The sequence below is a fragment of the Mustela nivalis genome, assembly GCF_964662115.1.
Source record: "Mustela nivalis genome assembly, contig: HAP1_SCAFFOLD_398, whole genome shotgun sequence".
Lineage (NCBI taxonomy): Eukaryota > Metazoa > Chordata > Mammalia > Carnivora > Mustelidae > Mustela > Mustela nivalis.
Window position 1 is genome coordinate 340,157 of NW_028136253.1, and position 17,204 is coordinate 357,360.

At 43.1% G+C, this 17,204-nt stretch overlaps 1 long non-coding RNA gene across 1 annotated transcript; it reads left to right on the plus strand.

Moving 5' to 3' along the window:
- Positions 1-464: 464 nt before the first annotated feature.
- On the plus strand, positions 465-8,047 carry LOC309857121. Its single transcript, XR_014307486.1, has 3 exons — positions 465-538; positions 7,291-7,418; positions 7,974-8,047. It is a non-coding gene; the product is annotated as an uncharacterized lncRNA (long non-coding RNA).
- Positions 8,048-17,204: the final 9,157 nt, after the last annotated feature.

The window sequence follows — 17,204 nt, forward strand, 5'->3', positions numbered from 1 at the left end:
CCAGAAGGAAGCCTGCAGTGCACATGGCTGTGTGCCTGTCTGACCCTGCCCCTGAGTGTGTGTGCACTTACATCTGCTCCCCATCCCCTCCCCACCTCGGCAGCTGTGTACACATGGCTTTCAGAGTCCGATTCGAGCCCCGTCGCATTTCCAGACTCTCCTGTGCTTTGCTTCATATTATCTGTTCTCCATTCTAAGCCCCCTCATCCCCATAACTTTCACTGTATATGTCATTCTTCTTCTAGCCATGCGACCCTGCCTTCGTGTCATTATGCCCCCAGGTCATGAGTCCCCTCAACAGTAACTGTGTCTGGTATATCATGTTTTTTTTTTTTTTCAATATCTGCATAGTACTGGTGCACAGGTATTAATTTCTGTGGAATTGAATGAGATGTAGGAAATTGATAATGTGACAAAACAATGTCTGTAATACATTTTCTTTATTATTCTTTTAAAGAGTCTCAGGTCATCAGTCAGTGAAGGAATTCGGGCAGTAGATGAACGAATGTGTAAACAAGAGGACATAAGGAAGAAAAAGGTACCCTCCAGTAGATTTCTTATGCTGCATGCCAGTTGAAGCCCTCTCCTCTTGTCTCCGCGAACTTGTCAGCACTATTCAGCTTTTTTTCTTTTTTTTTTTTAAATTTAGCTTTTTTTCAAAGCTCTCACGCATGTGCATTTTATGCATTATGTCACGTTATCTACCTGAAATAAGAAGACAGAATTTCAGAGGTACCCACACGATCTCAAGATCACCCACTTTTTCCAGAACAAGAAACAGTGATAACTGTTGTCAGTGCAGCGCTTGACAGTTAATGACTGTATAAATTGTCAGCGGCCCTGTAAAGAAAATAGGCCTATATTAGAGACTAGGGGAGAAGTGGGCTTTCCAAAGCAAACTCAGGATTCTGCCGTAGGTTTGCTGTTATTTTCTGATCCTGTGTTCTTTATGTTCTGGTGTTCACTTTAATTTTTTCAATTCCCAGTAGTTAGCATGCGGTGTTGGCTTAGTTTCAGGTGTGTGAGACAGGCAATGGCTCTGTACATCTGAGGGCTCACCCCGGGAGTGTGCCCCTTAGTGCTATCTCCAGTTCCAAGTGTCCCCGATATCATTCATGAGCATAACGATGTAGGGGCACAGCGGGCATTGGAAGTCTGGGCTTCTGACTCTCGCCTGCTGCTCTGTACAATGTTTTCTATGTGTATTATTAGCATATTTGTTAAAATCTCAGTGGGGAGAAGCCTGTTTGAGGGACCTTCTGTTTAATTCGCCTCTGGATCTCCTCACAGCTTTTGTCCAAAGAATGCTTGTCGTGCGCTTCCAGACAAAACAGTAAGCTTTGTGAGAGCAGGGTGTATTTCTTGCTTTATTTTCTCGTGCCCCCCCCACCCCCCGTTGGAATGAATATCGAGCTCCCAGGGGTGTTCATTATTATTATTATTTATTGAATGGATGACTTTGTATTTTTTTGTTCTTTAAGGATGAGAGTTTTCATAATGTCCCTCAACCTCTTTGATAATATTTGTAGTGTAAAAGGTCTTTAATGATTTGGTGCTTGGGCATATAGGTATATGCACATGTAAACTGAGAGGGCCAGTACAATCGGAAGCCAAAGTTAAAACATGAATAAAGGGCCATAAGAAAACAAATGGAGGGGCGCCTGGTGGCTCAGTTGGTTAAACGTCCGACTCTTGATTTTGGCTCAGGTCATGATCTCAGGATCATGAGATTGAGCCCCGCATTGAGCTCTGTGCTCAGCAGGATGTCTGCTCGAGATTCTCTCTCTCCCTCTGCCCCTCCCCTGCACGCGCACATGCAGTCTCTCTCTCTCTCAAATAAACAAATCTTTTTTAAGAAAATAGGAAAGAAATGCCCATAGAAAGATTCATGATGGGGAAAAAAAGAAATAAGAGTATAGAATATGAGAAAGCAAAGTCTAGGGTTTTTTTTTTCCTCTATAAACTTGCAATAGAATATGGAAGTATGCTTATTCTAGAACTAAGATTTGCATTCTTGAGAATTCTGTGTTTCATAGAAATATTCAAAATATAGCATGCCCTATATATTTGAAGTTAACTTTTGGTCTTATATTTTCCTGCATTTAGCATGGGAAATAAAGATGATTAAGAGTAAAGATGGTGACGTTTTTTGTTTGCTTAATTTTTATTTTTATAGATGTGTGTGTTGAGGCTTATACAAGTTATTTGATCAGTGGAAAAGATTGAAAAAATCTTAAATTCACAAAGTTCGAAAGAAACCTCTGCACTAGAAGCAAGCAGGTAAGCATTTTTTTTTAACTAAGTAGCACATAAATTAATACTTCACATCCAATCTAATTAGGCGGGGACGGCTTAGTTAGAATTCATTTCTGAACAAGAAGAAAATCCAGGTTTGTGGCTAGAATGTAGCTCCAGGAGAGTGGAGAGCATGAAATGGTAAAATCTATAACACGTTCCTATAAACGCTTTGGTTATAGACCACAGTTCCAACACGTCATTATGCTTGCAGTGTAAAAGTATATTTGGAATAACCTTCCCTGAGGACTAGCAAAGTCCTGTTGATCTTTAAGGCATACCTACCATTCATCTTGGTTTTTCTCCATCTCATTTTTTTTCCTAGACATGCCCAGAGTATTACCATTGATGTATTTTGCACCAGCATTATATTATTATGAAACAGTATAGGACATATCCAGTTGAAATTTACAAACAGGAAAGGAAAAACTTATGAAATAGGAAAAAGATGATGGCTCTCTTTGTTACACTGTGATTGTCTTGTTCCCTTCCTGGTGTGAATTTTCAATCATCCAGGGTAGATGAGTGACTCAGAAAATGAGTAGTTAGGTCCTGTCAGCACTGTGAGATGCACAGTGGTGCAGTGGGAGTAGCCGGGGCTGGTCCTACACATACCAGCTGGGCTGCCTGCGTCAAGGTCGCCTGGTGCCCTGAGTGCTCTGTTGTGTGACGCTAACAGTCCCTCCCCTTGCAGGCGGAGTTAGGTTTCTAAATTTTAGGAATTAAGGTTTTAGATTTGGAAGGAACTTGAGAGACCATATGCTCCGCATGTCTCATGATGGAGATTAAGAACGGACACATCCCAAAGGAAGCGATTCTCTGGTCCTAGGTCTTTGTCCCCTTTCACATCAAGGCATTCAACTAAGTGGTCAGCCTCCACTGTGCTTGTGTCTCTAGCCCATTGCACTCGTGCTTCTGCCCCGTTCGTCCACACTTAGCAGACAGTCTGCACGCGGCCCTTCTGCAGCCCGTGTGTCTCCAGCGGCTCTGCTTCACTGCGGCCCTTGGCAGCGCCTGCAGCCCCTCCAGCCATGTCCACGTTCGGCCCCTGGGGAGCTGGCCCTCCAGTGTTCTTCCCGTCTTTGCTGTTGCTGCTGTGCTCATCGGATAGAAACACCTCAGTGAGCTCTGTGTCTACAATCCTGTCCCTTTGCAACACTGTCCTTGATAAACAGACATTGTGCACTTTCTTGCTCAGAATTACCTTGGAGGACTTTTTTCTCCAGAAGAGCAGCTCTGAGCTTTAGAGTCAGGAAAGCCAGAGCAGCGTCAGTGCACAGTAAATCCATCATGCTCTGCCAGGCCCAGAAATGCCGAGAAAAGGATAAATAGGAAATGCACATGGGATCAGTCAGTAGAGGTTGGGATTAGGATTCTGCATTGGTCGTGCCAAGCGCTTGCCTTCCCTCCACAGCAGTTCTGATGCTCTGGGATGGGGCACACCATGGCAGGTCTCCAGCGATTTTGGGTTTTCTTACAGTGTGTTTCCTTACTACCTGACTGCCCATCCTCAGATGTGGGATGCCTCATAGAGCCCAGCAGGGGCTTTGGGGCCTTTGTTGTGTGTTTTTTTTTCTTTCACTGTTAGACTTCCTTTTGAATGGGGTTGACGCTTTCTAATGTGGGGGGCAAGAGGGAAGTGTATCCAGTCCACTTGATGGCAGATGCACTGTGAGTGATTTCTCACCAGCTCCCGGAGCACCGAGCTTGCTCTTTCTGCCGTTGGGTAAATTTAAACTTGGAGTCCGCTGCTCTGAGCGATTTCCCAGGTTGCTGCTAGGCGGTCAGTTTTAGCTGATTGAGGAGACAGCAGTAGTTGGTACTGGGGAGGTACTTGGGAGGGAGAATGAGGCAGGCAGAGAAGGAGAGGGGGCTTCGGGTATGAACGGTAGGACAGGGCAAGAGAGAGGAGGGGGTTAGAGAATGGGAGAAGAAGGGAGAAGAAGGGCACAAATGGGAGAGCCCGAGGAACGTGGAGGAATCATGCAGTTGTACCCACACTGACCTAAAATAGCTCCATCCCCTTGCCTGGGCCCTGTGGCCCGGGCCAGGCTGCGTCGGTGGCTTCTACGACCTCCCCGCTCCTCACCCCTTGCACTGGGGCCTGCTGCACAGACAGTTTGTCATGAAAATTGATGGCGTTCAGGTGCAGGTGCCTGAGCGCTGTAAGGCATGTGGGGCGGTGGGGGTGGCAGGTTTTTAACTTTGGGAATTACATTTCTCTAATTGTCTCTACTAGCCCTCTCTGGACTAGACAGATTTTGGAGAGAATTGCCACAGAATTTAACCAGTTACACTTTCATGCTGTTCAGAGCAAAGGCATGCCTCTTCTGGACAAAGTAAGACCAGCAAGTGTTGGTTTCGATTTTCAATTTGCTGTTTGCGAATTTCCTGGATGATTTTGGTTTGACCTAGCATTGCCCCTGATAATTGCTACTCTACAGGATTTTGAAGCTAGCTTTGAATTATTTTTTTTTCAGTGTCTCCTGCTTGGGACCCTGCTTCCATTATGTCACACTAGATAGATTTTGTGTAAAGACACAAGCGTAGTCTCCAAACTATGCAAGTAAAATTAATTCTGAATTTCATGTAACTTGACACATCATATGATGTAGTCAGAGTTCATTTATCCAAAGCCCTTGACTGGGTTTAAATGCACGTTTGTCAGATTTACTCCGTAGCTTAAGAGGCAAATAACTTTTTGTCATTCCGTAATTGTCTGAACTTCACTTTGATGAAGCCGACTTACTTTCAAAGAAATCATAGGGAGGGGACGCCTCAGTGGCTCAGTCAGTTAAGCCACTGCCTCTGGCTTAGGTCATGATCCCAGGGTCCTGGGATTGAGTCCCACCTTGGGCTCCTTGCTTGGCAGGAAGCCTGCTTCTCTTTCTGCCTGTGTCTCCTTGTGTGCTTGTGCTCTCTCTCAACAAATAAATAAATAAAAACCTTTAAAAAAAAAAAAGAAAGAAAGCAATCATGGGGAGAAGAGATTCATTGTTATTCTCTAGGAAATGTTGGGATTTTAATCTTACATATATTCTGGTAGAATTAGAGGCTCGCTTTATATATATAACACATATGTATATAAATTATACACATATATTTGAGCTTTTAGAAACTGTGGTACCTGAACCTTCTTTCCTGGTCTCTCTGTTCTTGCAGCGTATAGCCCACATTACGGCCATGCTGCAGCAGTCCCTGGGAGGCCTGCTGCTAGAAGGGCTTCAGACTTCCAATGTGGACATCATACGGCACTGCCTCCAGACTTACGCTACAATTGACAAGACACGGGATGCAGAGGCGTTAGTCGGTCAAGTACTGGTGAAACCATACATGGATGAGGTTTGTGCCCCCATGCACCTCATTCCACAAACACAGAGCATCTAATCTGGCTTTGTTTCTTGACTGGGTGCGAGAGAGCTCAGGGCTCTTCCTTGAAGATGCTCTTAGTTCCTGATCTTCTGGTTGTAAGAAAAGGTTGGTCCCGCTTGGTGCCCATCAGCATGGCAGGAATCAGGCATGCGCTCTGGTCTCTTCCAGTGATGCCATAACTCAGGGATCATCTTAATTTAGTAGGGGTGAGGGACTTGCCTAGGAAGAAGGTACGGATCAGAACATTTTCAGGTCAATTTCCATTTCCATAAGTTATACGTTAATGAAGTTGCCGAAAAGCGTGACCCCACCAAGGCGCCCGTGCCCACTGGAGGAGCTGGAAGACAGCTCTGTGCGCAGGGAAAGTCTGTGAGGGGAAGCGTCTTCGCAGAATTGATGTGGCCTAAGTCTTGAAGACCATGGGGGAGTTTGCCAGGCTAGGAAGGTGGGAGGGAGGGAATATTCAAAGATAAAGGGCTTTGAAGGGCGAGTTAGCCGGGTAGTACCTTAAGTCCAGAACTTGGTTACCCAGTGTTCTTGACCTATAAGGATACAGTAAAATACAGGGAGTCAGTGTATCCTGCCTCTGAGCGGCCGGAGTATGGGCTGCACCATGTGAGGCCGCCAGCAATCAGCAGCTTCCAACTTAGAGAGCGTCGGTTTCATCTAGTTCAAGCGGACAGAAGTCATGAAGCCAGTCTCAGCGTTTGAGGGCTTTCTTCCAGTCACCTGCCAGTGCGAGTGTTCTTTCTGTCTGGTAAGTATAAAGCTACCCACCATGACTTCAGGATGAAAGGCTTCCAGTTTTAAAACGAGACAGTATCCCAGTGATAGAAATGAAATTGAAGGATTAATTTCAGTAATCTTCTCAGCTTCATTAAGACTACTAAAAGTAAATGATCTGTCAGTTCTTTGTATGTATCCTATTATAGTTCATAGCTCTCTCTGTGGGGGTGAAAAAGATCACATTATTCTTTGTCACTAAATGAAAATATTTTAGTTATTTAATTTATGCCCTTTTCATTGAACTGAATCTAATATGCTAAATTGGGGAAGTACTTTACGTTTCCATGTCATTAAATGAACTGTGGCCACGTTTGTATTTTAAGTTTGTATGCTTGTCATTCACCTCCTGCAACTCAGCCTCACCAAAAAAAAATTAAATACTAAAGCAAAATAAGATGTGTTTTCTTCCATCACTTTCCATCTCAGCCCTTTCCCTGTTCTGGAGACGGTAGAGGATAAGGCCAGGGTGAAGATGATACAGAGCTGTTGTCTGCAGATACAGTATTTTGCTTTTAAGCTCAGAAGGGAAGCAGATGAGTGTGTGTGATGTTTTAGCTTCAGGCCAGTCTCTGTCCCTCAGCCTCTGTGTCCCCCAGGGTTGGAGCAGTATTCCCAAATCCCAGGACCTAGATTTTCATGCCAATGTTACTTACCTCCTGTTTAGAAAGCATACTGAGTGGGGAGGAGGAAGGACGAAGTGCATTTTTAAGGTTTACACGATTCTTTTCTCTGTAGTGTATAGTTCATACTTCTCTTTTAGGTGCTTTAAAAACAAACAAAAACACAAACAAACAAACAAATAAATAAATAAAAATAAAACGCTCTTCCTTCTGCTAGGTGATTGTAGAGCAGATCGTTGAGTCTCATCCAGACGGCCTGAAGATCATGTATTCTAATAAGCTCCTGGAGTTCGTTCCTCACCACTGCCACCTTCTTCGAGAGGTCACAAGAGGAGCCATCTCAAGGTGACGTAAAATGCTGTGTATGCACCTGAGCTCAGTTTAGTGACCACCTGTCACCTCCTCATGTGCCGCTGATCCCTGGCTGTCCTGTCTGACCCGGGAACGTGGGAACGTGTGCTCTTCCCTATTTGTTACCAGTGCTGTGAGGCAGGTGTCACTTGCCTGGGTTTACAGGGAAGGGAATGAAGAGTGGGGACGAATCTCAATGGTGACATTTGTGTGACTCCAGAGCCTCTGCTTTTCTCTTGTCTATACTGTCTCCTTAACCAGGCTCAAAATCAAAATTGGTTTCCTTCCATTATTGTGATGTCATCATCGGTCTAGAAATACCAATTCATTTTAATTCAACATGTTTTATACTGATGGCAATTAAAGTCATGAACGGTTTTCCCTCCCTCTCTTATTTCATTTCCATGGCTTTCCAGTTCTGTTTCATGAATATCCCATTACCTTCCACCATCTCCATCATCCCAGTCCAGACCTTTGTTGCCTTTTGTTCGAGGGTAGCGGGCTCTCCCCACCTGGTCTCCCAGCTCCACCTGTCCCTCTTCATTGCAGCCCTCAGCTGTCCCACCTGCCCAGAGCTCTTCAGCCTTCCTGAGTCGCTCGTGGCTTCTCATCGCCCACAGAAGAGCATCCAGTCTTCCTGGTGTAACCTGTGACCATTGGTGCTAGAGTCCTAGTGGTTCTCCGCTGTAGAACTTTCTACTGTGGAACTTTCCCCCATACCACTATGGTTCCTGGCCAGACAGGAGCACTTGACCTTCCCTAACACACCTGGTACAGAAGATCCCTGACTTCACCTTGGTTCAGTTTATGGTTTTTTGACTTTTTATAATAGTGCAGAAGTGATATGCATTTAGTTTGGATCTTTTCCCAGGCTGGCGATCTACAGTAGGGTCCTCTTTTGTAATGCTGGGCAGAGGCAGCGAGCACAGCCCCCAGGCAAACCACGTGATCACGAGGGTCAGCAACCAACACACTTGAACCGTCCTGTTCTGGCTTTCTGTGCAGTGTTCAGTAAGTTACATGAGATACCAGACACTTTATTGTGAAATAGGCTTTGTGTTAGAGGATTTTGCCCAACTGTGCAATACTGTAAGTGTTCTCAAGACATTTAAGTTTGGCGGGGCTAAGCTCTGATGTTCAGTCGCTTAGGTGTTTTCCATGCATTTTCAACTAAAGAGATTTCCAGCTGAACAATGGGTTTATTAGAAGCCGAGGCCGTCATAAGCTGAGGAACATCTGTCTATACTGTGCGCCTCTGTGTTTTCCTTCATTGCTTCCTGTCTCTTATTCCTTTGTCTTTCTGTTGATCTGTCACTCCACATGAAGCTCCAGTCAAATACAACTTCTTTTTTTTTTGGTTTATTTATTTATTTACTTATTAGAGAAAGCATAAGCAGAGGGGGAGGCAAAGAGTGAAGCAGGCTCCCCACTGAGCAGGGAGCCCGATGTGGAACTCAATCCCAGGACCCTGAGATCATGACCTGAGCCACCCAAGCGCCCCCAGGCTATGGTTATTTCAAGAAAAAGTCCTATTTGTGAATTCTTCATCTAGTGAAGATAAATTAAAATCAGAAAGTCAACTCTGCCACCTTTAAAAACCCAGGAACAGAAAAAAATTCCACGAGCAGATATAACCCTATCCACAATAAATCACTTTCAATCCAGTCCTGAAAACTAATACAGAGTAGGAAGAAAGCATTACAGAAAAATTTTGTTTTCATTAATCAAGCTGGAAAATAACGGGCCTTACATGAATGCCCTTTAGGAAGGCAGTTCTTATAGTTTTATATTGATAGAAACTAACATTACATTTGAAATGCATGTTAAAACCATGACTGTAGATTAACTACCACTTTCAGTCGTCAGAAGATGAAAAATGGTCAAGAGTCACCCAAACTGAATCCTGGTTCCTCCTGGAAAATGTGTTCCTAAATATTTTCCCCCTGAACTACTGTGCTCTTTCTGTATCTTACACAGCAGACACTGCGATGCACAAACACATCCAGACGACCTTTGAGGGTTGACAGCCTGCTGGAACAATGAGGAATTCACCTGGGTTTCTGCCTTTCTGCCGGGCCCAGAAAGTTCTGGGTAACCCAGGTGACGTGTCATGAGAATACATGTGTAGCTCACACCATATGTATTATCTCCTCAGGGTAGACACCAAAATCCATGTTCCTATATGAATATCCGAGATGCGTACAGAAATCAAGAGTGATTCTGTCATCTTGAAAGAAAAACACACTGTTGCGCTGCCACATGCCTCGTTTCTCCTTGAGTGACTGCAGGAAGTAGCGATTGCAGTCAGAAATCTCAGAAAGAAAAATTAGAGTAAGGGCAACACCTGAAGTTTATTCCTGAAAATACTTGGAGAACGACTGTGACCAATAAACCAGGGCTTAGTTCATGAGACTGTCAATGAGCTTATAACATCCCATGTCCTGGTCAAACCCTCATGTCTGGGAGATGGAGGGACGTCTTCATCTTCCAGAGCTACTATTAGGGAAAAAGGTGGAGACAATACTGACTGAGTCCCTACTTCAGCAGGAGAGCCAAAAACACCTTGCCCCTCCATAATCCCAAATGAAAATAAACATCTCGGGGCGCCTGGGTGGTTTAAGCTTCTGCCTTTGGCTGGGATCAAGCCCCACGTCGGGTTCTTTGCTCAGCGGGGAGCCCACTTCCCTCCTTCTCTCTCTGCCTGCCTCTCTGCCTACTTGTAATCTCTGCCTGTCAAATAAATAAAATAAATAAAATCTTTAAAAAAGAAGAGAAAAGAAACATCTCATTTTACTAGTGTGCAGCAGTGACTATGCAGGAGAAATTATTATTATTTTATTATTAGATGATATATTATTATTATTATTATTATTATTGTACTATATTGTTAACCTTTTGAATTCGGACACCTAAAATTTTTAATAAAATATGAAGGCCTTTTTTTTTTAAGATTTTATTTATTTGAAAGACAGAGATCACAAGTAGGCAGAGAGGCAGGCAGAGAGGGGGAAGCAGGCTCCCCACTGAACAGAGAATCCGATGCAGGACTTGATCCCAGGACCCTGGGAACATGACCTGGGCTGAAGGCAAGAGGCTTTAGCCCACTGAGCCACCCAGGCGCCCCCTGAAGGCTTTTTTTTTTTTTTTAAGATTTTACCTATTTATTTGACAGAGAGATCACAAGTAGGCAGAGAGGCAGGCAGAGAGAGAGAGAGGAGGAAGCAGCTCCCCGCTGAGCAAAGAGCCCGACATGGGACTTGATCCCAGGACCCTGAGATCATGACCTGAGCCGAAGGCAGCGGCTTAACCCACTGAGCCACCCAGGCGCCCCATGAAGGCTTTTTTTAAAGAACAAAAACTTCAGACTATATCTTTATCCTATCAGTTCCCACTACAACTGGCTTCTGTCTTGGCCAACATTTAGCCATTCAGATAAAGTCCGTATTTAGTGCTTCGTGTGTATGCATGTGTAAAATAAGCGGACAGTCATAAATCTTTAAGATTGTGTATAATAACCGTGAAATAAGGATTCTTGATACACAAGGTCTCGTCTGGGGAAAACAGCTGGAGAACAGTATGCAGTTTTCAAATGACGAAGGGGAAATATGCATTCGGTTATGAGAAAGGGAAGGAGAACAAGACCAAATATTAATAAAAGGGAAAAAAGCTTTTTCTGCCATCTTTCCGTGCCGCAGTAACAGTGTGAACAAATGTCCCACAGATGCCCTCAAGAACATTAACACTGCTGAAAGGGGGGGGCGAAGGTCAGGTTCTTAGGAGGCCCTGTACCAAAGTCATCGTCCCGTTTCCTAACTGTGATGACGAAGCATGAGTACATTGGCAAATTTGAAATTATTGATGACCACAGAGCTGGGAAAACTGCTGTGAACCTCACGGGCAAGTTAAACAAGTGTGGCATGACCAGCCCTAGACTTGTATAACTGAAAGATCTAGAAAAGTGGCAGAATATTTCCATCCCCTCAGTTTGGTTTCACTGCATGGAAAAATTCTTCTGGCATCATGCACCATGAAGAAGGAAGAATCCAGGCAGGAGGGAAAATCCTGGGATTCTTTTTTCTTAGAAATATAATATACATGGCACGTGAAATGCCTCAATGGGGAAAAAAAAAGGAAAATAAATTACAGTCAACTAATGTTTGACAAGACTCCCAAACAATTCAATGGGGGTAAGAACAGTATTTTACTCCCAAGCAGCCACATGCAAATAATGAAACAGGAGTCCTGCCTAACACCATACAGAGAAAATAACCCCAAATGCATCAAAGACATAAGTGTAAGCATTAAAATGATAAAGTTCGAGATGCCTGGGTAGCTCAGTTGGTTGGATGGCTGCCTTCTGCTCAGGTCATGATCCCAGAGATCCCGGATTGAGTCCTGCATCAGGCTCCAAGCTCCACAGAGCTTGCTTCTCCCTCTGACCTTCTCCTCGCTCATGGTCTCTCTCATTGTCTCTTTCTCAAATAAATAAAATCTTTTAAAAAATAAAAATAAAGTAAAATGATAAAGTTTTCAGAAGAAAACACAAAGGTAAATGTTAGTGGTCTTGAATCTAACAACGGCTCCTCAGCCAAACACCAAAGTACAAGCAACTTAAAAAAAATAATAAACAAATAAATGCGACTCAACCAAAATATCCCAGTTTTGTGCTTCCAAGGACCCCATTGACAAAGTCAAAAGACAAGCCACTAAATGGGAGAAAATATTTGCAGGTCATATATAAGGAACATGCATTCAGACTGTGTGAAGAATTCTTTTTTTTTTTTTTTAGATTTTTTTTTATATTTATTTGACAGAGAGAAATCACAAGTAGATGGAGAGGCAGGCAGAGAGAGAGAGAGGGAAGCAGGCTCCCTGCTGAGCAGAGAGCCCGATGCGGGCCTCGATCCCAGGACCCTGAGATCATGACCCGAGCCGAAGGCAGCGGCTTAACCCACTGAGCCACCCAGGCACACAAGAATTCTTACAACTCAAATAAAAAGACAACCAAGTTAAGAAATGAGCAAAGAGGGGCGCCTGGGTGGCTCAGCGGGTTAAGCTGCTGCCTTCCGCTCAGGTCTTGAACTCAGAGTCCTGGGATCGAGCCCCGTGCTTTCTGCTCAGCAGGGAGCCTGCTTCTTCCTCTCTCTCTGCCTGCCTCTCTGCCTGCTTGTGATCTCTCTCAATAAATCTCTCTCAAATAAATAAATAAAATCTCTTAAAAAATGAGCAAAGAACTTGAATATACATTTCTCTAATATTCAAATGTATACATTAATATATAAATGTATATATAAATATATTTTACATGATCATATATTTATATAAACATATTTATGTAAATATATTTACATTCTTAAATATGTATTTAAATATAAATAAAATATGAAATATATAATATATATTTAAAGATACATATAAGGTATATATAAAATATATGGGACAATAAGCACGTGAAAATATGCTCAACATCACTAATCACTCGGGAAATGCAAATCAAAACCATGGTGAGATACCACCTCCCACCCACGTGGATGGCTACTATCAAAAACCCCAAAAGCAGGTGTTGGAAGGATGTGAAGAGCTGGAACCTGTAAATTGCTGGTGGGCTTGGAAAATGGCGCAGCCACATTAGAAATGGTTTAGTAGCTCCTCAAAATGCAGAACACAGAGTTGCCATATGACACACCAATATCACTCCTGTGTATAGAGCCAAGAAAAAACTATGCCCACACAAAAACTTGTGCATGAAGGTTTAGGGTTTATTCGTAATAGCGAAAAGGTGAGAACAACCCTGATGTTCATCAACTGATGAAGAGATAAATAAAATGTGATCCATCCAGCCTGTGGAATATTATTCAGCCTTGAAAAGGAATAGAATTTTGATATGTGCCACGACACAGAGGAGCCTTGAAAACATTCTGCTGATTGAGAGAAGTCAGTCACAGAAGACCACGTATTGCATAATTTGATTTATATGGAATTTCCAAAATAGCTAAATCTACAGAGACCGAAAGTAGATTAGCGGTTGCCTAAGACTGGTGGTGATGGCTAAAGTTTTCTTTTGAGGATAATGAAAAAGTGTAGGTAGTTCAGTATAGTATAGTTAAATATAGTGAAAGCCATTAAATTGTCCACATTAGATGGTGAGTGGTATGGCCTGTGAATTATATCTCAATTAAGCTGTCATCGAAAAATGCAAAGAACTTCTCTATTTATCAAGTACAAAAAGAATGAACTTGATTAAAAACATCAAAAATGAGGAAAATAAAAACAAAATAAGATGGGAGGAATAAAATTATGACTGTTTATCATTAATTTAAATGTGTACAGACTGACTTTTTCTATTAAAGCGCCTATCAGGAGGTTACAGATCCACGCTGTTCAAGAAACATACTTAAAATGCAAAAGGGATTGAGAATGTATCAGGTGAGGAGATACCATGCAAAAGAGAAAGCCGGAATGGCAAAATTCATCGCAGACAAGTTGGGTCTAAAGTTATAGGTACTAAGATGAAGAGGGACATTTTTAAAGGCAGAGTTTGGAAAGAAGATGTAAAAGGTATAAGCAGGTATACATCTAACAACATAATACCTGAAGACTCTAAAAATGCAATAACAAGGTAAAATTTTAGCTTTTCAAATGGGAGTATCTACTAGAAGGAGGGAAAAACAAGGACACACAGAAAATAGACATCCTGGGGCGCCTGGGTGGCTCAGTGGGTTAAAGCCTCTGCCTTCGTTCGGCTCAGGTCATGATCCCAGGGTCCTAGGATCGAGCCCCACATCGGTCTCTCTGCTCCGCGGGGAGCCTGCTTCCTCCTCTCTCTCACTCTCTGCCTGCCTCTCTGCCTACTTGTGATCTCTGTCTGTCAAATAAATAAATAAAATCTTAAAAAAAAAAAGAAAATAGACTACCTTGTTTCCCTCGGAAAACATTTCTTTCTTACACCTAAGGAAAGCCATGTTTGTAAAGATTAATTGCATACTAGGCAACAAAGGAAACCTTTACAAGCCTTCCAAATTAAAGATTTAAAGAACAGTTCTTTGATCACAATCCAGTAGAATCAGAATTAGATAACCTGGTAACAAAAAATTGAAACTACATACAAGTTAAGAAATACAGTCTTCAGTCAAAGAAGAAATCATAAGACGACTGAAGAAAATCTTGAAAGCAATGGAAAGGAGACTATTTCATACCAAAACTTACAGAAGACACCAGAAGTTATACTCTAAGGAAACTTTAGTGTCAAATGTCTTCAATTTCAAACATTTTTTTTAAATAAAAGAAAGTACTCATTTAAACCCATCAGAAAAGGGCAGCTCAATCCAAAGAAAGGAAGTAGTTATAATAATAATAAATTTTTAAACTAATAAAAAATATCAGGGGCAAATAAACTCAAAGTTGTTTCTATGAAAGACTAATGAAATAATAATAATAAAAAAAAACTTCACATGCCCTATTAAGGATAAGAGAGGGGGAAGATGGGGTGTGGGAGGAGGTGGGGAGAGGGAAGGGGAATGGGGAAAGGGGGGTTTCAGGGAGGAGGGGACAGAGAGAGGGAGAGAGTTGCAAAACAGATAAGGATTGGGAACAGAGATATAAAAGCAAATGCATAATATAAAAGAATCACTAAACTGCAAGGCACTTTATACTAATCAATTTGATAACCTAGAAGAAACGATGATTTCCTAGGAAAACAAAATCATCCAAATGATACAAGAATGGAAAATTAAGAAGATGAGTTCCAAGATCAGACAGGTTTGCAGCTGGATAACTGTCATTCTACTGTTAAATGGCAACAGGCAATTAAACAATAATAAGTCAATTCACTTGATGAAGCTGAGCACAATTTTAATACCCAAACCTGAGAGGGAGGAACGGGGAAGCTATTAACAAATCTGGCTTAGGACATATTAGTTAACAGAAACTGAACTAATGTTAGCAAATAACAGAAGTCAGGCATCTATCAAAGGACTATATCCTGAGACCAACTTGGATTCATTCCAGGAAAATAAAGGGAGCTCAAGACCAGAAAATCAATAAGATTTACCTCATTACTAAATTAACTGTGAAAAAACTCTTAAGACCATAGCAATAAATGCATTTGATAAAAAAAAATAAAGGCAGCTGATAAAAGGTGAGCAGCCATTCTTTATAAAAATGAAGATAAAAACAGAAGGACGTTATGCAGGAGGGATTATTAACTGGGAAGCACTAGATCAAGAGGTAGATAAAATGAGCCCATATTTGTTAAACAGTGACAGAGCCCCATGCGTGCGTGGATAGAGGCGAATGAGCTCATGGATGAGCACCAGGCTGTCAACAGGTATTATAGGGACAAAGGCAGCGGTGAGGAGAGAAGAGTCTTAACAACAGGGAAGAAGATAAAAGGAGGATTGCAGTTAAAAATTGTGCATGATACAAACACATGCAAATAAGACCGGATATTTTCCGGTATATAGTTTTTTAAAACCCTGCACACATTACTGGAACTACCAACTCTTGCTTTCAGCTCCGCAGCCCTCGCGTGCTTTCCCAGTACCAGGATGCAGGGGTAGATCCTCCGTTGGTGACATCCTATGTCATTGTACTCCTAAAGGGACAGGTGAAACAGCGCAGGGGCTTGAGGTCGGAACTTAGGCATCGCTGCGCCCACCCCAGCTCCCTGCTCGCCCAGCCCCCACTCTGAAGCGGCGGGCACTTGGAGCTGTTAAGAAGCAGGGATCTGAGCAGTTCTCTGGTTTCCCCTGGAGCCATCTGCATCCAACATATTTCCCACAGCTCTCCCCGAGTGTTGGTGCTGGCTCCCCCCGAGTGTTCCTTTAACTCCAGGCATACCCTTCTTATGACAGCACCTAGTACTCCCCGTCACAGTGCTCTGTCTGTCACATGCATCCATTGTTCAACTTTGTGCTGGTTGAGGGCTGGAGCCCCCTCCTGTTAACTTCTCAAGTTCGTTTCTAATGCAGCAGCACCTGGCACTTAAGCACCCTGTCAGTACCTGCCAAATGAATGAAATGTACTCAAAACATAGTATGAAGTCTGCGTTCTGAAACTCCTTTTTGGAGCTGTTTGCTATCATTTTCCCAGGCAATTAAAAAAATCTCCAGCCTTGCTGCCAATAACCTGAAGGGGTAAAGGAATGCCGGCATGCCCCATGGAACATGTCACTCTGGATGGTCCTTCAGCAGCAGGGACTTTGATAGCGCTCTTCCAAACCCAGCAGGATAATGGAATGGGTATGTGGCTGAGTGCCTCCCAGGTCTGACCCTGTGTGACGCCACCGGGTGCCTGCAGCTGCCCTCTGGAAGGTGTTGCTTTTGCCTCAGAGCCGGAGGGCACCAAGCATGTGTCTGTCTCCAAAGTCCTGGGCACCACATCACAATGCCTTCCTGAGAAGCAGAATCAAGGACAGTTGCTGATCTTCATTCCTTCCCACCAAAGGTATCTCATACACCATCTTTGGAAGTTGAAACCAGGGGGGGCCTGGGTGGCTCAGTCGGTTAAGTGTCTGCCTTCAGCTCAGGTCATGATCCCAGGGTCCTGGGATCGAGTCCCACACATTTGCCTCCCTGCTCAGCGGGGAGCCTGCTTCCCCTTCTCCCTCTGCCATTCCCCCCACTTGTGCTTTCTGGCTCTCTGTGTGTCAAATAAGTGAATAAAATTTTTTTAAAAAGTTTGGGCCATACTCTTTAGCCATTCTACCTTCCCTGGGGTAATTTGCCACCTCCCTGAATTTACCTGAATCTTTCCCAAAATCTACTTATCTTCCAGCCTTCG